At 43.7% G+C, this 26,813-nt stretch overlaps 1 protein-coding gene across 1 annotated transcript in view; it reads left to right on the top strand.

The window, feature by feature from the left end:
* Window positions 1-1,475: 1,475 nt before the first annotated feature.
* ST8SIA6 (ST8 alpha-N-acetyl-neuraminide alpha-2,8-sialyltransferase 6) overlaps window positions 1,476-26,813 on the top strand; it is a 137,917-nt gene continuing 112,579 nt past the window's right edge. Inside the window, exon 1 of the mRNA XM_072825663.1 lies at window positions 1,476-1,571. The gene's annotated coding sequence lies outside the window, so the exon portion shown is untranslated. The remainder of the gene's footprint in view (window positions 1,572-26,813) is intronic.

The following is a 26,813-nucleotide window of genomic DNA, read 5'->3' on the forward strand; positions in this document are numbered from 1 at the left end:
AAAGTTCTTCTGGAAAGGGGCTGGTAACTGCTTTAGGCTTAGTGGGCCCTCGGCCCTCGCATCTTTGTCACCAGCACTCCACCCTGCCCTTGCAATGCAAAAGCAACCACGGGGGATGCAGAGCTACATTCAGCCCCTGGTAACACGAAGGAAAGGGGGATGTGGGTGTTCCAAAACGAAGCCGGGCAGGGGCCGAATTCGGCCTTCAGGGGGTGGTACGCCAACCCCTAAAGGTCGCCTGGCGCCTGGCGGTCCATCGTCTGCGCCTCTGGCTGTGCGGTTAAGGGGAGGGGCGGCTGCCCGTGCTCTTGGGCGCCGGGTGTCCCCAGCCCAGCGGAGTCCCTGGCAGCCGCCGCCTGCGCGATCCCGCGGGCGACCGCACAGTTGGGAAAGTTGGGAAGCGGCCCTCCCTTCCCTCTCTCCTGTGCCGCCCCGCGGAGCCCCCGCTCCGCCCGGCAGGGGCGCGGCAGGAGTTGTGGCGCGGGCCTGGGGGGGCTGCGTGCGCCCCCGGGACGAGGCGACGCCGCACAAAACTTGGAGCCCAATCAGCTCCGAGTCCAGCGCGCGAGTCCCAACCTTCAGGTGACCCCGCGGCGGCGGCGGAGGAGGCGGCGGAGGCGGAGGAGGCGGCGGCGGCGGCGGCCGGAGCCCGCAGCGGCTCGGAGCGCCTCCGGGAGGAGAGGAGGCGAGCTCGGCGGATCGTGCGTGGCTGCCCGCCGGGCGCCGGGCTCGCGGTCCGCTGGGCGCGGGGAGGCGGCACGCGCCCCCCCTCCGCACGCCGCGCGGCCGGGCCGGGAGGCAGGGGTGCCGGGGTGCGGGCCCGCGCCGCGCGCCGTCGTCGCCCCTCCCCGCCGCCTTTGAACACGGGAGGTGTGCGCGGCGGCGGCGGCGGCGGCGGCGGCGGCGGCGGGTCGGGCTGCGCCGCGCCGGGCTCAGGATGCGGCCGGGGGGCGCGCTGCTGGCCCTGCTCGCCAGCCTCCTGCTGCTGCTGCTGCTGCGCCTGCTCTGCTGCTCCACCGACGCGCCCGCCCGCTCCAGGTACCCCCGCCCCCGCCTTCCGCGCCCCCGGCCCCCGGCCCCCGCCGCCCGGCCGCCCCGCTCCGGGCGCGGACTTCGGGCCGCCGCGCGGGGAAGCCGACGGAAGGCGGTCGCGCGAAGCCGGGCCGGGAAGGGGCGGCGGGCGGGGGGTGCGGGGCGTCCAGGAGGCGGGCCGGGCCGGGCGGCGGCGACCGAGGGGCGGCCCTCGGCCCGGGTGGGCTCCGGCGGCCGTCGCTGCGGAGCGGGCCCTGCCGTCGGGTCCGCAGCCGTGTCCCGGGCGCGCCGTCCAGCGCCGGGCTCTGCCTGCCTTCCCGCCCTGAGCTGCCTTCAAACTCGGGGGCCTGGGGGTGCCGCGGGGCCCGGGGCGGGGACGCCCGCAGGTGCGAGCCGGCCGGCGACCGGTGACAACTTAGTTTCTCTTCCCGGCTGTGCAGGCTCTCGGCGGAGCGGAGCAGGGACGGCCCCCGCGGCACCCCCGCCGCGCCGAGGACGCTGCGGAGCCCCGCCACCCAGCTGCCGCGCCCCGCCAACAGGTACCGCGGCGGCGGCCGGACGGGGGGCGGGGGCCCGGGCGCGGGGGGCTCGCTCGGAGCTCAGTGCCCGCCGGCACCGGCTGTGGGCCCCGGACGGCGCCATCGAGCGCGCTCGGGAGTCCGGGTGGGCGTGCGAGCGTGTGTGTGTGTGTGTGTGTGTGTGTGTGTGTGCCGGTCCTCACGCTGCCTCAGCCTCCCGTGTGTGTGTGTGTGTGTGTGTGTGTGTGTGCGCGCCGGTCCTCACGCTGCCTCAGCCTCCCCTGTGTGTGTCCGTCCTCACGCTGCCTCAGCCTCCTTTGTGTGTGTGTGTGTGTGTGTGTGTGTGTGTGCCGGTCCTCACGCTGCCTCAGCCTCCCCTGTGTGTGTGTGTGTGTGTGCGTGTGCGCCAGTCCTCACACTGCCTCAGCCTCCCCTGTGTGTGTCCGTCCTCACGCTGCCTCAGCCTCCTTTTTGTGTGTGTGTGTGTGTGTGTGCCGGTCCTCACGCTGCCTCAGCCTCCCTTGTGTGTGTGTGTGTCCGTCCTCACACTGCCTCAGCCTCCCGTGTGTGTGTCCCTCCTCACGCTGCCTCAGCCTCCCCTGTGTGTGTGTGTGTGTCCGTCCTCACACTGCCTCAGCCTCCCCTGTGTGTGTCCCTCCTCACGCTGCCTCAGCCTCCCTTGTGTGTGTGTGTGTGTGTCGGTCCTCACGCTGCCTCAGCCTCCTTTTTGTGTGTGTGTGTGTCCGTCCTCACACTGCCTCAGCCTCCCGTGTGTGTGTCCCTCCTCACGCTGCCTCAGCCTCCCCTGTGTGTGTGTGTGTCAGTCCTCACGCTGCCTCAGCCTCCCCTGTGTGTGTGTGTGTGTCAGTCCTCACGCTGCCTCAGCCTCCCCTGTGTGTGTGTGTGTGTCAGTCCTCACGCTGCCTCAGCCTCCCTTGTGTGTGTGTGTGTCCGTCCTCACACTGCCTCAGCCTCCCCTGTGTGTGTCCCTCCTCACGCTGCCTCAGCCTCCCTTGTGTGTGTGTGTGTGTGTGTCGGTCCTCACGCTGCCTCAGCCTCCCGTGTGTGTGTGTCCCTCCTCACGTTGCCTCAGCCTCCCGTGTGTGTGTGTGTGTGTGTGTGTGTGTGTCGGTCCTCACGCTGCCTCAGCCTCCCCTGTGTGTGTGTGTGTGTGTGTGTGTGTCCGTCCTCACGCTGCCTCAACCTCCCTGAACAGCTGTAGCTCCCCGTAGAGGTTCTTCCAGCCAAGGGACACGCTCGAACCCGAGCTGCACTTTAAAAAAAAAAAGAAGAAAGGCTGCGAGGCCCTTCTCCGTAACGGCGCGTTGCAAACCCCTGAGAGGCCGCAGCCTGTGTGCGCAGGGATTTGGTTGGTGCGCGCCTTGCCTCTGGGCTTCACATCGTACCCGCGTTAAGGTTCACGTTGGGGGGAGGTCTGTGCACAACGCTGAGGCTGCTTTTGGCCGTAGTGAATGGAGACTTGAAATTGTTCTTTTTCACTCACGGGAGTCGTATTTATCCATGTGCCATAATTGTTTGTTTGTTTGTTTTTTATCTTTTTTTTTTTTTTTTGGTTATAAAAGTAATATATGCTTGTGGCAGAAAGTTAGAAATATGTTAACAAATATCACTCAGAGCTCAGATCATATTAGGGCTTTGGTTTGTTTCCCTTCCAGTAGTTTTTCCTACCTACATATATTTTAAAAATATACTTAAGATTATACTTTGTAGTATGTGTCCTGCCCTCTTTCCTAAAAAAATTAGACAAAGACATGTCATTAATTAACCCCCCTCCCCAAACATTGCTTTTGATTGTTGGGTAGTTCATCGTAGGAACGTGCCCTCTGCTTTAACTGTTTGTAGTTCTAGACATTTACAGTATTTCCTCTTTTGTTTTTTGTTTTATTTGCTGTTAATAATTCAATTAAGTGCATCCTTGTATGTAAATCCTTATCTTCGTATTAAACGGATTCTCCGGGATGGAGTGATAGCGGTCGTATGATTAGGTTGCAGAGTATATGTGCATTGTAGGTTCCAAACACATATGGCCGGTTACGTCCTGGAAGAGTTGATTCAATTTACATTTCAACCAGAAGAATGTACTGTTTCCTGCCTCAGTACAAGAATTGCTAGTACTACTGCATTTTTGTTGTCCTCTTTTTCTTCTGCTTATCTCTTTTGAATCTCTTTCCTTCTGTATATTCTTGGCTCTTGGACCACGCATGACGCCAGGCTCCTGTGTGGCATAGTCATAAGAAGGGTCTGGGGGGGGGGAGGGAGAAGAAGAAGGGTCTGGGGGAGTCTGGGAAAAATCTTGAAGTGCAGGAGCGGTCCTCCACAGCCCTCCTATTGGGATTTTGCAGCATGTTAGAGATACTGAGAAATCCTGGAGTCACGGAGCTATTGCGAAAAATAGTGGCCTCAGAGTTTTCTGTTCTGCTGGTTTGTAGCCCATAGATAGCATAGCTTTCCAGTGATCTGGGGAGCATTCCATCTTCCTCTGGGCCCCGGTACTGTTTCTTATTCATTTTGGCATTGCCCCTTGGGGAAATTTTGAAAGAATGCACTAATTGAATTATCTTGTCCTAGGTCTTTTTTGAGGTAATTCTTTGATGAATTTTTCAGCTTCTTTTGGCATACTACTTGTCTACTTTGCATACTTCTTGAGCTAATATAGGTAATTCATATGTTTTTCTGAATCTGGTTCAAGAATTTTTTTATACCATTCTGTTACGTTTTAAAAAACTGATCTGATTTATTTCCCTCTTTATCGTTTGTGATTTTAATTATTTATGTAGCAGGGGTACATTTTTTAATCTATACTACTTGATCATGTCGGTAGATTATAATTTCTTTTAAAGATTTATTTATTTATATTGGAGAGAGAGAGTATGAATGGGAGGGGCAGAGGGAGAAGAGAGAAATTCTCAAGCAGACTCCCCCCTGAGCTCAGAACACACATGGAGCTCCATCCCATGACCCTGAGATCAGGACCTGAGCCAAAACCAAGTCGCTTAACTGACTGCACCACCCAGGTGCCCCAAGAAATTATGATTTCTTTTTTTTTTTAGATTTGATTATTTATTCATGATAGACACAGAGAGAGAGAAGCAGAGACATAGGCAGAGGGAGAAGCAGGTTCCCTGTGGGGAGCCTGATGCAGGACTAGATCCCAAGACCCCGAGACCATACCGTGAGCAAAAGGCAGACGCTCAACCACTGTACCACCCAGGTGCCCCCAGAAATTATAATTTCTTAATTTTTCTGTAGCTGATCGGATCTTTCCTTCATGAGCCCCATTCTGTAGGTAATAGGTAAAAGTAATAATAGTAACATTAATAGCAGTAAGGATAGGTAACACTTTGTGAATGTTTTTATGGGCCAGATATTGATCTATGCACTTTACATTATTACCTCACTTAACCCTTAAAAACTACTAAGAGAAACTATGATTATCTTCATTTTATAGTTGAGGAAACTGAGGCACAGAGTGATGAAGTAAATTGCCCATAGTCACAGGGCTGGCAAATTGTGAATCCAGGAGTCAGACCTGGGCCATGGGGATCCAGAATCCCATAGTCTTTTTTTTTTTTTTTTTTAAGATTTTATTTATTTATTCATGAGAGACGGAGAGAAAAAGAGACATAGGCAGAGGGAGAAGCAGGCTCCCTTGGGGAGGCCAATTCAGGACTCGATCCCAGGACCCCAGGATCACGACCTCAGCTGAAAGCAAATGCTCAACCACCGAGCCACCCAGGTGCCCCCGAAATCCCACACTCTTAATGTCCCTGTTGTGTAGCCTTTCTTAGATGCTGGGCAAGATATGTGTGTGTGTGTGTGTGTGTGTGTGTGTGTGTCCAGGTTAAAGCTTAGATGTGACAATTTAAGCAACTCGTTCTGGTAATATTTACTCCCTTTTGAGACCAGTTCTCAGCCTCTTATATTGTTTCCACCATCTCTCCTTACTTAAAGATGACACCCAGATATAAGGGAGAGAGAAGGATGATGTGTTGGTAGGATTAAGAGTTGGGATTCATAATCTTAGTATCCTTTGACTCCGCTAATCTCCAGGGTGCTGTTCCTCATTTTCCACCTGATGGCTGGATACTACCTTGCTGATAGCCAGTTAGGAAAGCTCTGCTTTGTGACTCATTCTTTTTCCTTGGCTATTGTACCTTACTGGTATTCCCACTATATTTTCCTCACTGAGCTCTCACCTGCTGCTACCTCTCAGGGATCTGGTGAAGATTCTCTGAAGATCCTCTCCTGTGGTGTCACTGAGAACATTTGTTCTGATGCTGTCTTGCCCAGTTCTGGCTAGCTAGCTCCACAACCAGACTCCCAGTTATTTCTGGAACCATCTAAACATAAAAGAACCAAAGCTGGCTCAGGGATTTAAATATAGGGCCTCCCTCTACTTGCCCCAGGAAGTACATATGACTCTAAGCTAATTTCAGGATGGGAGGCTGTCCAAGAGGTGATCTCCTTTCAGAGTCCTAGTTGGGGGAGGAGGCGAATCTCCCTCTACTCTTGTGGTTACTTTACCTTTCTATTCCCAAGCCAGAGCTCTCCTCTTCTTTTCTCTGTCTTCTTTCCACCTGTGCTCCCAGTTGGGAATGTGCAGGCTACTCCTGTCTGTCATATTTTCTTTTGTCCCGACTCAAACCTCCAGGCCTGATTGAAACCTAAGGCTTAATGGTAATCCATGGGGACCAGGAGTGAAAAGATTGAAAAAGATCTAGGAGCTGTTGTCTTCCAGGTAAGGTGGTCAAAGTACTAAAGATAGAGAATGAGAGGAATTTGGAAAATATCTTCTTGGGGCCGTAACATATCGTGTTTTTCTTGGCTAAAGCTGAATATTGCTTTATCCTTTCTCTTTGCATTTTTTCAGTAACCAGTCTTTATCTCTCCAGAATCCACCAAAGGATGCTTTAAAATGACTGAGGGAAAAGTCATGTCAGAGTCAGAAAGACAAAAGAGAAACAGTTAATAATAATTTTCAAAATATAACCCATTACAGTGGATAAGCTCTGTCAGCGTCTGTCAGGGGTTTCTAATAAGCTCTGTCAACGTCTGTCATGGGTTTGTTTTTCATACAACCAGCTCTTGGGATTTATTTCTCAATTCTGCTATTTTTTCCATGCTGTTATTTCCTTTGTGTTATCTTTAACTTTTAAAAATCATTCCTTTTTTTTCAATTTAATGCCTTGAAGTGAATGCTTCATCTATCTTTCTGTTTTTCTTTGTAACAGAATGTTTACTACTATGAATTTTCCTTTGGATGCAGCTTTGGATCTTTTCCTTACATTTGGATATGTCGTGTTCTGATTTTTAAAAATATATTCTAAACTGTTTATAATCACATTAATTTTTTCTAGGATTTTATTTTTTAAAATATATCCAATGTGGGACTTGATTCACAATCCTGAGATCAAGAGTTGCATGTTCCACTGAACCTAAAATTTTAAATAATTTTTATCTCCGTAGTTACTTAGGATAATATTTTTAAATTTCCACGTGGTTGGAATTAAAAAAATACTAATGGCAACTAATGGCATATTCTTTATTTTTTTAAAGATTTTATTTATTTATTCATGGGACAGAGAGAGAGGCAGAGACGTAGGCAGAGGGAGAAGCAGGCTCCCTGTAGGGAGCCTGATGCAGGACTCGATCCCAGGACACCAGGATCATGACCTGAGCCAAAGGCAGGTACTCAACCACTGAGCCACCCAGATGCCCCCTAATTGCATATTCTTTCCTAATGTTAATTTAATTTTTGATTATCAAAGGAATCAATAAAATTTGCTATAATGTCATAAGTTAGTTCTCAAATATTCAATCATTAGAGAGATTGGACTGTTGTGATGTTAGTCACGTGCCCAGAGCAAGTCTGTGTAACTAGCTGGCTTGGAATTCCAGGGTTTCTCCATGGAAGTATCCAGGTCCTGGTTGTGGCTTGGCACCTATTAGTGGCGGTGTCTATTCTGGCTTTAGCATCTGTGATGATGGATGTTAACATCCCCAGGATCTGGGGCTGGCTGGGATTTCCTGGACAGCAGCAGCTATGCTTTGAATGTCCTGATAATTGTTGTCCATTTCATTACCCCCCTGGTGATGACTGGACTATGAGTTTTCAGAGATGTGGCAACCGTGCTTCTACTTCTCTGCTTTCCTAGAGAGGTTTACCTGCTATTTCCATTAGTGTGCTGACTTTCTACTCCCTATGACCCTTTCTCCCTGCACTAGGACTTTGTCCCTGTTTGAGACCTGGGCTTCCATGGAGGACAGACATCAAAAGTCAGTTGTGTTACATCTCAACTCATTATAGTAGGTAGTGCTGCTGCAGAGACTTTATTGCATGTTTTTCGATGAACACAAAGAAAACGAAAACTGCCTGTCATTTCAACGTCCAAAAGATGAATACGGTTCAGATTTTCAATAACTTTGTATGCATGTATCTGGCAATTTTGCTAGGCATATTTTGTATGGGCTAGTAAAACATTTTTAACAACATCTGAACTTTTCTTCCCATAATTAGTCTTCTTCTACAACATAATTTTTAGAATATGGTGTTTAAATGTGTGTACATACCATAATTTATTCTTGCCTTTTGTACATTGGGTTATTTATTTTTGATTTTGAGTTATACTTTAATATGAACAACTTTATACCCTTACACATATTCTTGATTATTCAGATAAATTCATAGAAGTAGAGGGGCTAAATCAAAGAATATATGAAATTTTAAAATGTTGCTATGACCTACTCAAGAGTAATTGCTTCAGTTTATGTTCCTGTTAGCAGTGTACAGAGTGACCATTGACTCAAACTCCTGACAAGTTTTTCATTTAAGAGTTTCATTTTCCTGATTTAATTCTCAGGAGATAATATTTTATTGATGTCTTAATTTGTACTTATTTGTTTACTGGTGTGTTTAATTTTTAAGATTAAAATTTTTTTAAGATTTTATTTATTTATTAATAAGACACACACAGAGAGGCAGAGACCTAGGCAGAGGGAGAAGCAGGCTCCTCAAGGGGATCCCAGTGTGGAACTTGATCCCCAGGACTCTAGGATCATGCCCTGAGCTGAAGGCAGATGTTCAACCACTGAGCCACCCAGGTGTCCCAATTTTTAAGATTTTTAAAATTTTACTTTCCAAGTTGGCTCTTCATATTCTCATCTATCTTTCTATCAATATACTCTGTTTTCTGGGGTGCCTGGCTGGCTCAGTTGGTTAACGTCCAACTCTTGGTTTCCACTCAGGTCTTGTGATTGAGCCTGCCTTGAAATCCTTACACTCTGCTGGGGGTCTGCTTGAGATTCTCTCCCTCTGTCCCACCCGCTGCTTGTGCACACATGCTGTCTCTCTCTCTCTCTAAAAACAAATAAGTAAAATCTTAAAAAAGATACTCTATTTTGTTACTGATTTACAAGAGGTTTATAAATATCAAAAGTATAAAACTTTTTATTACCATGCATTTAAATTGGTTTTCTTTTTTTTAAAGATTTTATTTATTCATGAGAGACAGAGAGAGAGAGAGAGGCAGAGACATAGGCAGAGGGAGAAGCAGGCTCCCCTCTGAGCAGGGAGCCTGATGCAGGATTTGATCCCAGGACCCGGGGATCATGACCTGAGCCAAAGGCAGACGCTCAACCACTGAGCCACCCAGGCATTCCTTTATTTCTTTTTTGGATTTCAGTTTTCTCTTTGTCTTTTTCCTTCACCCTCTGGAATGGCCTCTCAAATCTGTCCTCTACGTTTCTGAATGATTTTTCTGTAGTGTTAATTCTCTGTGTTGCCCTGTCTAAAACAGTAAATCGGTTACATTTTTATTCTTTACAGTTTTTTTCTTGTCTCAGCCTGCACCTCATCACATCAGTTTATATCTTAGGAAGTATCTAAGGATGCTTTTAATACACCTCATCCTTCCTTTCTTACTTCACGTTTTCTTGTATTTTATTGAGAATGCAAAGCAAGTGCTTTCTAAAGATTTCTTCTGTTGCTTATAGTAAATATTTTTCAAAAATAAATTTTTTTCTTAGATCTTGAGAACAGTGAGCTCCCAACTTAGAGAATCTTTTAAGATTTTATTTGAATTGCACTTAGGTGACATACAATGTAATCACAGTTTCAGGTGTACAATTTAGTGATTCAGCATCTTCGTACGTCATCTTGTGCTCTTCATGGCAAGTCCGTTCCTTAATCCCTGTCACATGTTTCCTGCCCAAGCCCCCCACCCCCCAATTCCTCTCTGGTAACTATCAGTTTGTTTTCTAGAGTTAGGAGTCTCTTGGTTTGCCTCTCTCCCTCTTTTTTTCCCTTTGCTCATTTTTTTAAATTCCACATATGAGTGAAATCATAAGGGATTTTTGTCTTTCTCTGACTTATTTTGCTTTACATAATGCTCTAGCTCTATCTGCATCATAGTAAGTGTCAAGATTTCAGTCTTTTCTATGGCTGAGTAATATTCCATTATATATACATACCTCACCTTTATTCATTTATCAGTGGACACTTGGGCTGTCTCCATAGTTTGATGATTGTAGATACTGGCACTATTAACATGCAGGTGTGTGTATCCTCCTGAATTAGTACTTATGTATACTTGGGGTAAATACCTAGCAGTACAATTGCTGGATCATAGGGTAGTTCTATTTTTAACTTTTTTCCCCCCTATTTTTAGCTTTTTGAGGAATGTCCATAGTGTTTTCCACAGTGGCTGTGCCAGTGTGCATTCCCATCAATAAATGGTGCAGGAGGGTTCCCCTTTCTCTACATCCTTGCCAGCACCTGTTTTTTCTTATGTTGTTGATTTTAGCCATTATGACAGGTGTGAGGTGGTATCTCGTGTAGTTTTGATTTGTATTTCCCTGATGATCAGTGATGTTGAGTGCCTCTATGCGTCTGTTGGCCATCTGGATGTCTTCTTTTTTTTAAGATTTTATTTATTTATTCATGAGAGACACACACACACAGAGGCAGAGACACAGGCAGAGGGAGGAGCGGGCTCCCTGTAGGGAGCCCGGTGTGGGACTCCATCCCCAGGACTCCATCTGAAGGACTCCAGGATCACACCCTGGGCGGGAGGCAGGCTCGCAATCCCTGAGCTACCCAGGCGTCCCTGGATGTCTTCTTTGGAAAAAAATGTCTATTCATGGCTTCTGTTCATTTTTTTTTCTGTTCATTTTTTATTGGTTTTTGGGTTGTTGAGTTTTATAAGTTATTTATTTTATCAGATATGTCATTTGCAAATATTTCTCTCATCTCCCCCATTTCTCTCATCCATCCCCTTTTAGTTTTGGTGATTGTTTCCTTCATTGTGCAGAAGCTTTTTATTTTGATGTAGTCCTAATATTTTTGATTTTTCTACCCTTGCCCCAGGAGAGCCATATCTAGTAAATTACTACAGCTGATGTCAGAGAGGTTACTGCCTGTGTTCTCCTTTAGGATTTGAATGGTTTCCTCTCTCACATTTATATCTTTAATCTATTTTGAATTTACATTCGCGTATGGTTTAAGAAAGTGGTCCAGTTTCATTCATTTTCATGGTGCTAATTTTACCAACATTTGTTGAAGAGATTGTCTTTTTCCCATTCTAAAGACATTGGAAAAGAACTTCCCTGCTTTGTCAACGTTTAATTGACCATATAGTTGTAGGTTAATTTCTGGGTTTTCTATTGTGTTCTGTTGATCTGTATCTATTTTTGTGCCACTACCATACTTTTTTGATCACTGCGGTTTTATAATATAACTTGAAGCCTAGAATTGTAATGCTCCAGCTTTGCTTTGATTTTTCAAGGTTGCTTTGGCTATTGAGGATCTTTTGTGTTTCCTTACACATTTTGTTCCAGCTCTGTGGAAAATGCTGTTAGTGTTTTGATAGGGAGTGCATTGAATGTGTAGATTGCTTTGGGTAGTATAGACATTTTAGAAATATTTGTTCTTCTGATCCATGAGCATGGAAAGTCTTTCCATTTCTCTGCATCCTCTTCAGTTTCTTTCTTAAGTTCTTTTTTAAAAAAATATTTTATTTATTTATTTGACAGAGAGAGAGAGACCATGAGCAAGGCGAGGGAGTGGCAGAGGGAGAGGGAGAAGTAGACTCCCCGCTGAGCAGGGAGCCTGATGTGGACTCTATCCCAGGACCCCGGGATCATGACCTGAGCTGAAGATAGATGCTTAACAATGAGTCATCCAGGTGCCCCTTTCATCAGTATTTTATAGTTTTCAGAGTAAAGGCTTTCAGCTCTTTGGGTAGGTTTATTGCTAGGTATCTGATGAGTTTTGGTGGAGTTGTAAATGGGATTGATTCCTTAATTCATCTTTATCTTTCTGCTGCTTCATTATTTGTGTATAGAAATGGAACAGATTACTGTATATTGATTTTGTATCCTACAACTTTACTGAATTCGTGTATCAGTTCTAGCAATTTTTTGGTGGTGTGTTTCAGGTTTTCTATATATAGCATTGTGTCATCTGCAAATAGTGAAAATTTTACCTCTTTGCCGATTTTGATGCCTTTTATTTCCTTTTTGTTGTCTGATTGCTGTGGCTAGGACTTCTAGTACTATGTTAAATAATGGGTGAAAGTGGACATTCCTTTCTTGTTCCTGACCTTAGAGGAAAAGCTCTCAGTTTTTTCTCACTGAGGATGATATTATTTATGGGTTTTTCTGACATAGACTTGATTAGGTTGAGGTATGTTCCCTCTAAACCTACTTTGTGGAGGTTTCTTATCATGAATGGATGTTGTACTTTGTCAAATGCTTTTTCTGCATTTATTGAGAGGATCATATGGTTCTTATCATTTCTTTTATTTACATGGTGTATTGTGTTGATTGATTTGTGAATATTGAACCATAATTGCAACCCAGGAATAAATCCCACTTGATTGTGGTGTCCAATGTCCTGTTGGATTCAGTTTGCTAGTATTTTATTGAGAATTTCTGCAGGCATTTTTATCAGGGATATTGGCCTGTAATTCTCTTTTTTTAGTGGAGTCTTTGTCTAGTTTTGGTATCAGGGTAATGCTGGCCTCATAGAATGAATTTGGAAGTTTTCCTTCCTTTCCTATTTTTTTTGGAATAGTTTGAGAAGAATAGGTATTAACTCTTTAAATGTTTGGTAGAATTTTCCTGTGAAGACAACTGGCCCTGGACTTTTGTTTGTAGGGAGATTATTATTACTGATTCAGTTTCTTTGCTGGTTATCAGTTGGTTCTGTTTCTTTTTGTCTCAGTTTTGGTAGGTTATATGGTTCTAGAAATTTATCCATTTTTTCCTGTTTGTGCAATTTGTTGGCATATAGTTTTTCATAATCTCTGATAATTTTTTGTATTTCTGTGGTTGCTATTTTTCCTCTCTCATTTGTGATTTTATGTATTTAGGTACTTTCTCTTTTTTTTCTTTCTTTTTGAGAGAGAATGTGAGTTGGGAGAGGGGCAGAGAGCGAGGGAGAGAGAGAGAGAAGGAGAGAAAATCTTAAGAAGGCTCCACGCCCAGTATAGAGTCTGACAATGGGACTCAGTCTCACTGCCCTGTGATCATGACGTGAGCTGAAATCGAGTTAGATGCTTAACCAACTGAGTCATCCAGATCCCCTGATTTCTTTTTTTTGATAAGTCTGTCTAGAGGTTGTCAATTTTATTAATTTTTTTTTTAAAAATCAGCTCCTGGTTTCATTGATCTGTTCTATTGTTTTTTAGTTTCTGTATCATTTATTCATCTAATCTTTATTATTTTCTTCTGGGTTTTGGCTTCACTTGGGTTTTTTTGTTTTGTTTTGTTTTAGTTCCTTTAGGTGTAAAGTGAGGTTGTTTGAGATTTTTCTTGCTTTTTTTTTTTAAAGATTTTATTTATTTTTTCATGAGAGATGCAGAGAGAGAGGGAAAGACATAGGTCCTAGGGAGAAGCAGTCTCCCTCTGGGGAGCCTGATGTGGGACTCGATCCTAAGACTCCAGGATCATGACCTGAGCCGATGGCAGATACCCAACCACTGAGCCATCCAGATGCCCCTTCTTCTTGCTTCCTGAGTTAGGCCTGTATTGCTATATACTTCTTTCTTAGGACTACTTTTGCTGCATCCCAAAGGTTTTAGACTGTTGTGTTTTCATTTTCTTTTGTTGGCATGTATTTAATTTTTCTTTTTTTAGAGAGAGAGAATGTACATGAGGCAGCAAGGGTAGGGGAGGGAGAGGGAGAGAGAGAGAATCTTATGCAGGTTCCTTGCCCAGCATGAGCCCAACACAGGAGCTTGTCCTCACAACCCTGAGCTCATGACCTGAGCCGAAATCACGAGTCAGATACATAACCAACTGAGCCACCCAGGTGACCCTCCACGTATTTTTTAAATTCTTCTTTAATTTCCTGGTTGACCCATTCATTGTTTAGTAGCATGTTGTTTAACCTCCGTGTATTTGTGGTCTTTCCAGATTTTTTCTTCTGGTTGACTTCAGGTTTCATAGTTTTGTGGTCAAACAAGATGCATGGTATAATCTCAATCTTTTTGTATTTGTTGAAGCCTGATTGCAACCTAATATGTGATCTGTTGTGGAGAATGTCCCATGTGCACTTGAAAATAATGTGTACTCTGCTGTTTTAGGATGAGGTGCTCTGAATATATGTGTTAAGTCCATCTGGTCCAGTGTGTCATTCAAAGCCACTGTTTCCTTGTTGATTTTCTGTTAGATTATATATTCATCAATGTAAGTGGGATGCTAAAGTTCCCTACTATTATTGTATTATCATCAATTAGTTTCTTTATGTGCTGTTTGTGTGTTCCTATGTTGGGTACATAAATAATTAGAACTGTTAGATCTTCTTGTTGGATTGTCCTCCCATTTATTATGAGATAGTGTCCTTCTTTGTCTCTTGTTACAGTCTATGTGTTAATGTCTATTTTTGTCTGATAGAAGTCTTGCTACTTTGGCTTTCATTTGGCATCCATTTGCATGATAAATGTTTCTCTGTCCTCTCACTTTCAATCTGCAGGTGACTTTAGGTTCTGATACCCTGTGTCTTTCTTTTGATTGGAGCATTTTGTCCACTTACATTCAGAGCAATTATTGATAGATATGTATTTATTGCCATTTTATTTCTTGTTTGTCATTGTTTCTGGAGATTTTATCTGATCCTTTCTTGTCTTTGTCACTTTTGGTCTTTCCATTCCAATATTTCTTGGGGGCCTGATTTAGTTATCATGAACTCCTTTAGTTTTTGTCTGGAAAACTTTTTATCTTTCCTATCTTGAATGATAACCTTGCTGGGTACAGTATTCTTGTTTGCAGATTTTTCTCATTCAGCACTTTGAATATCATGCTTATCAAATGTATGTTGAGAAATCTCCAGCTAGCCTCATGAGTCTTCCCTTGTAAGTTAAGGACTTCTTTTGTTTTGCTGCTTAAAAAAAAAAAAAAAAAGATTTATTTATTTATTTGAGAGAGAGAGAAAGGGAGAGAAAAAGCCAGCAGAGGGTGGCGGGGAGAGGGAGAGAGAGAAGATCCTGAAGCAGATTCCCTGCTGAGCAGAGAGTCTGACATGGGGCTCAAACCCAGGACCCTGAGATCATGACCTGAGCCAAAATCAAGAGTCAGCTGCTCAAACGACTGTGCCATCCAGGCATCCCCTGTCTTGCTGCTTTTAAGACGTTTTCTTTATCATTATATTTTGCAAATGTAATTACAATGTCTTGGTTTTGGCCTGCTTTTGTTGAGTGTTCTTTGTACCTTCTGGATCTAGATGTCTGTTTTCTTCCCCAGATAAGGAAGTTTTGAGCTATTATTCCCTCAAATAAATTTTCTCTCCCCTTTTCTGTCCCTGTTTTTGTTCTGAGACTCCTATGATATGAATATTACTATGCTTGATTGAGTCACTGAGTTCCCTAAGTCTATTCTTATGTTCTGTAATCTTCTCTCTTTTGTTCAGCTTCATTATTTTCCATCATTTTGTCTTCTGTGTCACAAATTCATTCCTCTCCTTCTTCCATCCTGCTCTTCATCGCATCAAACCTGTTTCCAGTGTCATATATTGCATTCTTCATTTCTGATTGATTCTTTTTTAACTCTTTTATCCCTGTGGTAAGGGTCCCCTGATGTTTTTCATTGTTTTCTCAAGCCCAGTGAGTTATCCTTATGATCGTTGCTTTAAATTTTCCATCAGGCATGTTACTCGTATCTGTTTCATTTAGATCTCTGGCCACGGCCTTATCTTGTTCTTTCATTTGGGATCAGTTCCTTCATCTTGGCATTTTGTCTGCGTCTCTGCCTTCTTCTCTGTGTTAGAAAAGCCAGTTATGTTTTTTTTTTTTGTTCCTGAAAGTAATGGCTTTTTGAAGAAGAGGTCCATGAAGTGTCTGGGGCTGGCACTTCAGGGAGTGTCTCTGGTGTGTGCTGTATGTGCAGCGCTGTTGTGTTTTGGCTACTCTGTCCTTCAGGCTGGTCATCTACAGAGGCTCTCCTTTCCTGCAGTGTGCAGTGTTTGGTCCTTGGCCTGAATGTGGTGAGTTTTAATGAAGTGCGCTCTGGTCTGCTTGTGAAATGAGACCTGATAGTACTTCCACTAGAACTGAGGCCTGGCGGCACTCTCTGCTTGGGAGGTGTGATGTGGACTGGAGTTTCTGCTGCTCTTCTGGGGATGGGGCCTGCACACTGGGACTGAGGCCAGCTTGATTGAGAAGGGCAGTCTGGCCTGAGTGCAAGGGTATGGGACACGGTTTAAGCAAATTAGGCAGCCAAGTGTTGGCACTGCACTTGCCAGCTTCCCGCAGGTGGCTCTGCATTGCTCCTGAGGGGCAGGGAGGGAAATGGTGCCAGCTAGGTCCTTTGTTGCCTCCTAGGGACACTCTGCTCTCCAGTACTAGTGTATACTCTTCCCACTGTGTTCCCTGGTCATTCTCCAGATCACGGTTTCCACACTCTCTGTCCCCCCACCTTCCTGGGTTGTTTGCCTGCCTTCTCCTCAGGAGCAGCACAGTGTCCTCCAGACTCTATCCCAGCCAAGCCTGCTGACCTTTAAAACTCCAGGCTTTAAGCTGCACTGCTTGCAGAAACTTACAAAATTCAGCCCTCCTCATTTTCTCCTCTGCCTACAGCTTTGGGGAAACATATTCCTTGTGCATTTCCCTTTGTGCATCCATCTCTCTCTCTCTCTCTCTCTCTCTCTCTCTTCCTCCCTCCCTCCCTCCCTCCCTCCCTCTCCCTTCTTCACGAACATGGGTCCCTCCCATCTGCAGCAACAACCATCCCATCCATCTCTCTCCTAAACCATGTCTCCACACTTCCTACCTTTTTCCATGTGGCCTCTCATCTCCCTTTAGTTGTGTGCTTTGTTCCAGCAGCCTTCAGGCCGATTTCTGGGGTTTTCAGAATGACTTGATAGTTATCTGGTTGTTTGTGGGACAAGGCAAGCCTAGGGCCCTTATACTCTGCACCCATCTTCTGGATGTTAGGAGTTAGTTGGACAGTCAGGGAGTCAGGGCTGGGGTCCTCAACAGGAAGATACAGAGTCAGGACAGCTAGAATAAAACAGCACTGACATCCTGTTGTGTAGGGTAGACAGGACCACACTAGCGTTCTGCTTTGTAGCCCTTGCAGAAATGACTTCTACAAAATGTCCTGAAATAAGACCATTAACTACAAAGCATTTCTCAATATCACGGGCAAAGGGCAGTGAAGACATAAGCCCCCAGACGTCAGCAAGAAAAGCCCATCAGCATGTTGACATTAACCTGATAGGTAGACATATATGTGACCAAAGCCCTGATCCCCACCACTCGGCACACCGTGGTTGCTTAAGATAGTTCTACAAAAGACCCCATAAACACCCCTCCACTTAGAAATCCTGGGGGCAACCCTCTCCGGCCCCGCCTCCCTCTCTGGGAGCTTTCTACTCTTACTCAATAAACTTCACCTGGCTGCCCACCACCCTTCATCTGGTCTACCTCTTCATTCTTAGAAGTGGTGCAACCAAGCAAGAACCTGGGCTTTAAGGGGACAAAGATTCCATAACACAGAGGGATCCAGTTAGAGAATCTTTTAACGTGTATGTTTTGGAGGAGGTTCTTTTAAATTTAGATATCTCTGCCTGAGGAGGCCTCTCTCTAGCCATGTGCTCATCAGACAAGATGCCTTAGAACTCCTTGTGGCTCCCCCCAGGGGCCGAAATGCTCAGAGCACATGATGTACAGCCCATAAACAAATACCTGAATTTTTAAAATTCAAATTTAAGAAAACAAAACAAAACTGGTAAACTATGGGTAACGTAAAATTTGTTAATTTGAGTTTAAAGACTGGACCTCATATCTGTCTCTTGTTCCCATGTGTTGATCTCATGACTTCCAGAGAGGGCATGTGTTCTTGGGTTGTCCTAATCCACCTGGACTTCTGCTGCTGTCAGCAGCAGTACATGACAAATGTCACCTGAAACCCATGGAGGGCTGGGTCCCCGGGGCTCTCCCCATAGCTGCCATCTCCTTTACATCCCAGGGCCTGAGGACTGATTCCCTGTCCCATCCCCTACCTTCAGTGCTGTTCTATGATGTAATCTAGTATAATCTACTTTGCATTGATAAGATCAAAAAGGAACAGTGGTTGAGGACTTGGCACAGCCTCTGCTGCTTCAGGAAGCGGGTCCTTCCTGTGTGGGAACAGCCACCTGACTTTCTGGTTGGGGCAGGCTCTCTATGTTCAGGGAAAGAAAGGTAGACAGTGGGTGGAAGGTCAAAGCCACCCTCATTTATGTCTCCCTGGACCTGCCATTTCATCAGCTTCTGGTAATTTCTCCATGTGGCTCCATATGCCCTCTTGGTAACAGCATTTCTTCCCTGAATCTGACCAGTTTCTGAAGCAGTTACTGTTGCCATCAAAGTATGTGGCTGTCGCCCTGTGTAGACCTGTGTACTTTTTCCTAAGAATGTAAATAGTCTGGAAGAAAGAGAGAATCAGGCGCTGTTGACTCTCTACTGTCTAATACTGAAAGTTGTGATGATGTTTTATTTGACATTTTTTTGGTTGTCTATGTTCACACTGGGATCATCATGCGAGCTTTGGAAAGTCAAGATTTGTGTGAACTAGAGCTTTTAAAAGGGCCGCATAGAGAAACAACTGTGCAACGGTGGCTTTTCACTCTCTCTTCACCTCTTTCCCCTCTGCCCTATCCTCCACATACGTGAAGACTATCGAACTTTATTTTTGAGAACAATATAATTCATCGTAATTCAGTATCTCTACTATTTTGCTTTTAGGAGTGGTGATCCTGTATGTGTCCTGATTAAAAAAAGAAACCTCAGTGCACTTTATTTTTAAAGATGTTATTTATTCATTCATGAGAGACACAGAGAGAGAGAGGCAATGACACGGGCAGAGGGAGAAGCAGGCTCCCTGTAAGGAGCCCAATGCGGGACTCGATCCCAGGACCTGGGGATCATGACCTGAGCCAAAGGCAGACGCTCAACCGCTGAGCCACTCAGGTGACCCAATTCAGGGCACTTTACAGTTGCTTTGAGTCTGGTTTCTGAAACAGTTTGAAATGAGGCTTTAAATCATGCATCCTGCTCCTTTTCTACTTCCTCATCCTATGTCTCATTTGCAGTCCTTCTCTTTAAGGCTTACAGGGTCTTCTCCACTTCTGCTGCAATGTGGATCACCTGTGTCCTGGCTTTCCTGTGGCCTGGAGGAAGCTGCAGGACACACTTGTCCAGGGGAGCTGTCTTAGACCGAGGCCTGGAGGCACCTGCTGGGCTTCCGTGGGCTTGTTGACGCGTGGGCAGGCAAGCCAGGGTGGGTTGGAAGGACATGGTGAAATGTCCAGCTCTTCCCTTGCGTTGCAGGGTGGGTGGATGCAGAGATCCGGTGTTCGTGAGAAACTGGTGTCCGACTGCCCAGCTGTCACTTCAGAGGTTGCTGGAGGTGGACTTTTATTTTCGGTTAGGCTCATATAACTCCACAACTTCCTTTTCAGGGCGTCTCTTCACGAGGAGGCTGGGTGTTTCTTGTCATGGCTGGAGAAGCGACAGGCAGCAGACGGTTCATGCATGAGTGTCAGAGTGAGGTTGGTTTCATCGCTGAAACCCTCGGTGTTGTCTGGCCTTGTATATTCATTCAGCATGCCCTTAGGAGACATTCTCCTTGAGCCAACAGGCATCGGGATGAAATTGAAGCAAGAACAGAAGTCTGTCAGTAGGAATGAAGATTTTCTTCAGGAGTTATAAGAGAAGCACAAACATTTTGAGAGAGGAGGTACTAACAGAGGGATAGAGAGAGGAGAGGCCTACCTGGAGCAGAAGGGATATAAAGAGAAGAAAAGGAAATAAATATATCCCTTCATCTGCCAGGTGCAGTGGTTCTTTTTAGAGTCACTAATATTAGCTGCTCTGCTCTGTGGTTTCAGGGTGCAAAGGTTTGGCAGCCTCTCTTTTGGGGGCAGAAAAAGAATCCCTTTAAAAGAGTTCCTGAGGGATCCCTGGGTGGCGCAGCGGTTTGGTGCCTGCCTTTGGCCCAGGGCGCGATCCTGGAGACCCAGGATCGAATCCCACGTCGGGCTCGCAGTGCATGGAGCCTGCTTCTCCCTCTGCCTGTGTCTCTGCCTCTCTCTCTCTTTCTCTCTCTCTCTGTGTGTGACTATCATAAATAATAAATAAAAATTAAAAAAATACAAATTAAAAAAAAAAATAAAAGAGCTCCTGAATGCCAGGAGGAAACTTGAGAAAAGTATTCTTGCATCCCGATGTCTGGATGTATAGCTTCTTTCATCCTTAAGATGATGCTTATTGCTGTAGTGTATTTATTTATATACACACTTAAGAAGTTAGCTAGTACAGGTGTGTCACGAGGTCACTATGAAGCCCCATAATGTGAGTTGTGTCTTTCCAAAATGTCAGCTTTATTCAATCATAAGGCAAGGTTAACATAATCGTGTAAAGCAGGTTCAGGATTCCATTTCAGTATTGCATTAAACTTGGCTGCATCCACGCCCCACAAAGCAAAGCACGATTCCTCGGCACACAGCAAACAAGGTACAGTGAGTGGTATGGATTTAACAGACCAAAATCAAGTTCAGTCCAGGAGTACACAATTGGGTGAGGACTTGGTGTGGTCCGCGGCAACCCTTCCTGCTGGTTGTGTTCAAGCAGTGGAAGAGCTCTGTTATGTTCAGAGATCAATCGGATGGAAGCTTCGGTGGCAGTTGCCTTTTCAGTGTGGTCAGATGTGTGAAAAAGTCAGTGTCTGGAGAGTCTTGATAGTCTGCTGCAAAAGTCCTCCCTTTTTTAAAGGAGTTTAATCAATCTTGGGCCTTTGCAGGCTTCTTCTGGTTCTGCTGGTTATCAGTTCTGGGGGTTGTCAACCTGTGTTGGTTTCCCGAAATCTGGTCTTAGCTGTAATGCCCTTGGCTGCTTATGTCATCGCTTGACACGAGTGACTCCATCTTGTTCTCTGTAAGGGTACTTAAACCCATCTTGTCTATACTTTCAAAGGGAGCAATGGAAAACTTCTTTCTTCCCTTTTAGGTTTTTTGGTTGATCAAATGATTAAATTGATATACAACAGGTTAACAGGATAGAAGCAAAAGTTGGGTAACATGTATAGGGCAGAGACCCAGAAAAACTTGAGTCACCCTCCCAAGTGGCCAAAGCCACTTTAAATATCAGTACTCTTAAATACCATCTTGGGCTAAAGACAGAAGGTGTTGGGGGTGGGGGATCAGGTATGGGAGGGAACTACAAGAAAACCTCTTAAATTTTTTTTTAAATTTATTTATTCATGAGTGACACAGAGACTTAGGCAGAGGCGGCACTCGATTCCAGGACCCTGAGATCACAACCTGAGCCAAAGGCAGATGCTCAGCCTCTGAGTTACTCAGGTGCCCCTACATAAAGCCTCTTAAAAATGCGTATGGTTATGCAGATTTAAGTTGTTGCCTTCTTATGGGTAAGAGTTCCTAGGGATTGAGTTATCCCCCACGAGGTGGGACACACCCTGATAAATGTAAATGTCTCTTTAGGAAAAAGTGATTTGTATTCAGTTTTCAGAGTTTGGATCTGCTCTTCTGCTCTTTCTTAAAAATAACCAGCTTAAAATAATCAGGATGCCAGAGAGACTATCTCGGGGTTAGCAGAATTTGGTCCCATTAACAGATTAGAAAGACTTTGTGTCCCGAAGTATGAAGAATGATTTGTGCATGTTATAGATAATCAGTCAGTAATTCCTAGGAACATTCATATCCATGGGCATAATTGTTTCTAAAGATAATTTTGTAGGGCATAACCTGTGCTTTTGAAATTATTGTAAAATAATTTCCATGATCTTATTGTTGTAAGTTATTGTAAAAGCTCTCAGATTCTCTAACATATAATTTTTAAAGTAGTATTCCAGAAAATTGGAGTTGTCGGCTGTGAAGACCATTCATTTTGAAGTGATTAAAAATCTCTCACTGGTTGCTAGACTCTCAGTTGGAATGAAGTGGTACCTTTACATGCTGCCTTTGGAGGATACACTCAATGTGTCATGTACATTCAATGGGTCCTTAAATAGCATGGGTTTGAACTGTGCGAGTCCACTTATATGCGGATTTTTTCGATAAATACAGTATACTACTGTAAATATATTTTCTCTTACCTATGATTTTCTTTGTTTTTTTTTTTTTTTTTAAGATTTCATTTATTTTTTTGAGACAGTGAGCAAGCAAGAAAGAGAGAGAGAGCATGAGCAGAGGGAAAAGCAGACTCCCCGTTGAGCAGAGAGCCTGATGTGCAGCTCAATCCCAGGACCCTAGGATCATGACCTGAGCTGAAGGCAGACACTTAATCGATTGAGCCACGCAGGTGCCCCCCTCCCTTATAATTTTTTAATAATATTTTCTTCTCTTGAGCTGGCTGCATTGTAAGAGTACAGTTGGTAACCTTAAATATAAAACTGCCAGTTATTTTATTTTATTTTATTTATTTTATTTTATTTTTCTACCAGTTATTTTATAAACAAAAATGAGTTTATTCAGGAATAGCAGAGAATTGCAATCCAGGATGAGCATGCCATGGCAAACCTTAGGCAAGTCCACCCAACTAAGGAGGAGAATGCCCCTTTGTAGAGGAGAGGGTAAAGTTAGGGATGCTATTATAAACAAAAAACCCATTGGAATAAACAAGGAGCTGGAAGTATGATGGCTTTTCATTGGCTGATTTGTGATGGTCTCTCACTGATTGGGATAGGGGGCTAGTAATGTGGTATGGTGGGTAAGGTCCATCTCTTCCTGTTGGGGCTGCACCTGACCCCCAGTGGCAGAGCATGAGTGCTCCCAGCTGGCCTCCTATGTCCATTCGAGTGGGGTTTCCCTTTGTTAATTTTCACACAGTATATAATACATAAAACATACAAAATACTTGTTTGTTACTCAAATGTTATCCACAAGACTTCTGGTCAACAGGAGGCTATGAGTAGTTACATTTTTGGAGAGTCAAAAGTTAGATATGGATTTTTGAGTACAAAAGGTTTGGTGCTCCTAACCCTTGTGTTGTTCAAGGGTCAACTTATTTTTTCAGAGATTGTATCTCATTACTTACTTACTCTGTGGGATATAATGTGTGATCCTAATGCTTTGTGTTTGGACTGTATCTTTTAATGCTTTGGGATATATTTTGTAGTATATTTGCTACCTTATTATTTCAGGGAAACCACCCATAGTTTTACATGTTTATATTTGTCAGCATAGCTTTACTATTTGCGCATTAAGTTGCGGACAGATTTTTGTGTTTTTGATTTGGCAATCCATCCAACAGCCCCCGTTCATTTTGGGGGTACCAAAGTACTTGTGTTTTCTGTGTCTGGGAATGTTATTCTTGCAATAGATTGAAATTGAGTGAGGTCTATGCCTTGTCTGTTTCTTTCACCATGGTATCCCCATCGTAATCTGGAATCCCAATTGCTTGGGATTTGAATCCTCTTGCCTTGTCTAAATAACAGTACTAGCTTTGGGGGATATACTTTATCATCTTGCATTGTGAGACACATAGTGTATTTTACATGGTAAAATATCAGTGATAAAACTTGGTTTTATAGTTGTACGCTTGTGTACATGAAATAAAATATTGTGATTAGAGGAGGATGGATTAAGCCTGGAGGATTGAAAACACAGATTTATGATCATTTCTTAAAGGGAAAATTTACATTAATACAGAATTTTAATAGACATTGTCTTATGAATATTTGTACTTAGGAGATTTTTTCTAATAAAAAATTTAGACTGTAGGATTCATATATTTCTATAGTTCATCTTAGAATCCCTGCATTTGTGGGGTTTTGAAAACTCTTTATAAAGCCACTGCATTGGAAACTTTGATAGAAATGTACATTTCAATATATAATGACTTAAAAAATGCATGTTCAAAGCAAAAATTCAGTGTTACTGGGCTTCTGCTGAAAGATCCTTTTAAATCTAGTTTGAACCAATGAGGAAGTATCCACATAAGGAATTTGATTATTTTTTGATATTAATTACCCATGAATATAAACTGTGAGCTGGTTTCTTAGAAAAAGCTCTAACAGTGAAAAAAAATCTGGATTTTACAACAATTTGAACAGTGTAATATTTCCTCTATTTTCCATAAGAGCGGTAACAGTAAGTCATATTTAAAAGATTGTTGTATATCACCTTTGCTCTGAAATAATAAAAATCAGAATAGAGTTGCTGTTTGGGGATAGTTTCAGGTAGCTTTGTTCTTAAAAAATGTAATTTTGTTCAGCACAACAAATTCTGTAAAATGAAACTTAGTTATATTAATTTATAAATTTAGAGGTGAGGCTTCCAGATGGTAGGGTCCAGAGTATAGTCTCTACATGTAATTAGATCTCTACATGCAAAAAGATGAGTTTAGGTTCCTAGCCCACACCATACACACAAAATCATCTCAACATGCGTCATAGACTTAGGAGGTAAAACTATAAGCCTTTTAGAAATAAATAGAAAACTTACATGGCCTTGGATCAGGAAAAAAAAGTTTTTAGATACAACACGAAATGTGTAATCAACAGAGGAAAAATTCATAAATTATATTTTATCAAAATTAAAAACTTTTGTGTTTCCACATACATCACTCAGATATGAAAAGATAAGTCACAGACTGGGAGAAAATATTTGGGAATTATATATTGGACAAAAGAGTTGTATTCAGAACATATAAAGAACTCTTACAACTCAATAGCAAGAAGACAAGCCAATTTAAAAATGGGCAGAAGATTTCAATAGACATTTTATCAAAGAAGTTATATAGATGGCTAACAAACATTTGAAAAGAAATGTTAAACATCATTAGTCATTAGGGGAAAACCTCAGTGAGATAACCTCTCCATACCTTCTATAGTGGCTTTTGTAGCAACTCACCATGATCTGAGCAAACAGCTTCCTCCCCTGCTAGGGTTAGATTATACTATTGAAGCTTATGATGGTAGCCATTTGGTATGACCACAGAAACATTTATTAATCACAGAGGCAAGGAAGTCCCAAGTTGGAGGAGAGGATTATGGCTCTCCAGGAAAAGTTCTGGACACAGGAGTTCTGTGGACACCTTATGAGTCTGTGGGTAACCCTAAAACCTTGAGGCAAACTTTTACACTTGAGAAATTATTACAAGAATGACTGAAACATAGTATTTTATTTTATTTTTTTTGGCTCAGGGAGTTGTGGTGTCATTTCTTATTCTCTTTTACTGAGAACCATGGGCGTTGCAATCCTGAATCCTGGGGTAAGCCCTCCTTCTAATTGCCATAATGGGGTGGAGCCAGAGCAGTCAACCCGTTGAAGAATGTGGACACTGAGAACTGATTTAAGATCTTTCTTCTTTGAGAGGTCCACATAGTTATAGGAGATTACAGTCTGTGTTACACAATTGAAAATAACTAAATACGTGTCTGTTACACCAGAGACTGTGATGAGACCCACAGTTAGAGTTTAGAAGAGGGCACCAAGACTTCTGTTTCCTTCGAAGATAGTCCTCTAGTTAGTCAAGACCTTTAAAACTGTCATACTGAGGGACAGCAGGATTTGGCATATGGATAGTCTGTCTGAGGGTTAGGGCCTGTGTTTTCAGTGGGTCCCATTGTATTATCAGCATCAGGGTGGGCACCAGGTTTGAGAATGGTGGCAGAATGGAGAGTTGTTAAGTGGGAAAGAGAATACTATTTGGGTATTACAGATCTGTAGGTGGGAAATGTTCCTTTTTGTGGCTGGAATGAGAAGAGGGACCCTACTGGGGTAGGGTTCATAAGTTCAGTAGGATGTTCATAAGACCTCAAAGTCAAGAGTTGAAGGTAACAAAGGCAGAAGGCAAAAGAGAGATCCATTTGGAAACATCAATTTTGTAATTTTTAGAGTGCCTTTACGTAGGCTGTTTTGTCTCTTCATTAGGACTTGCATTAGGGCTATTGCCTGTGGACAATAGGAAAAATGGAATTCCCAATAATGCCTTCTTGTAAGACTCATGCCTGTCCTGAAGAAGTAGTGTGTATCCTGGTCAGAGTGGATCATATGTGGGGGCCCAAAGGGAGCTAACAGAGTTTTGGTGAGACTTAATAATAGTGGTTTCAGCACTAGCATGCTAGAAAGAATAAGCCCAGAGTAAGCCAGCATAATTGTTAATCATTGTGAGGGCATAGTGATAAGTGCCTGCAAATTGGGGCAACAGCCCAATAAAATCATTTACTAATGAGTGAAGGGGCATTTGCTTCTAGGTATTATTGTCATTGGCTATGATGCTGGACAGAATAGGGCACAAAAGGCACATGGGAGGCAGTGCCCAGCACTTCAGCTAAAGCCAGTGGTATGAGGATGCCATGGCATTCAACCTCATGTTTAAGAGTTGAAAGGCCACAATGACTGGACCTTCTGGCCAAAGGAATGGGGTGCTATATGAATTTACTGAAGAAATTTGAGCTATCTGGTTAGGTATAGCATTACAAGGAGCCTTCTCCATGGGATCTTTAGTATTAGCTGAGACATGGGAGACTTTAATTATAATACATGGGATGTGAGCCAAAGTATATACCCAACGTGGAAGGCCCCATAGGGAATAATCCTGAATATGAAATCTATTTGTGCCTATTGATGAGACCAAACAGCGGGGCCATAAGCTATTACCCAAGAGTCTGTAAAAATATGGAAAATGAACATACCTTTAATGAGGGTCTTCTAGTGCCAAAGTGACCAACCTTTGGTTCCCATCCTTTATCAGCTATGTCTTGGCAATGGAATGGGAAGAAGCAGCTCTCCAGTGAGTT

The sequence above is a fragment of the Canis lupus genome, chromosome 5 (assembly GCF_048164855.1).
Source record: "Canis lupus baileyi chromosome 5, mCanLup2.hap1, whole genome shotgun sequence".
NCBI classification, from domain to species: Eukaryota; Metazoa; Chordata; class Mammalia; order Carnivora; family Canidae; genus Canis; species Canis lupus.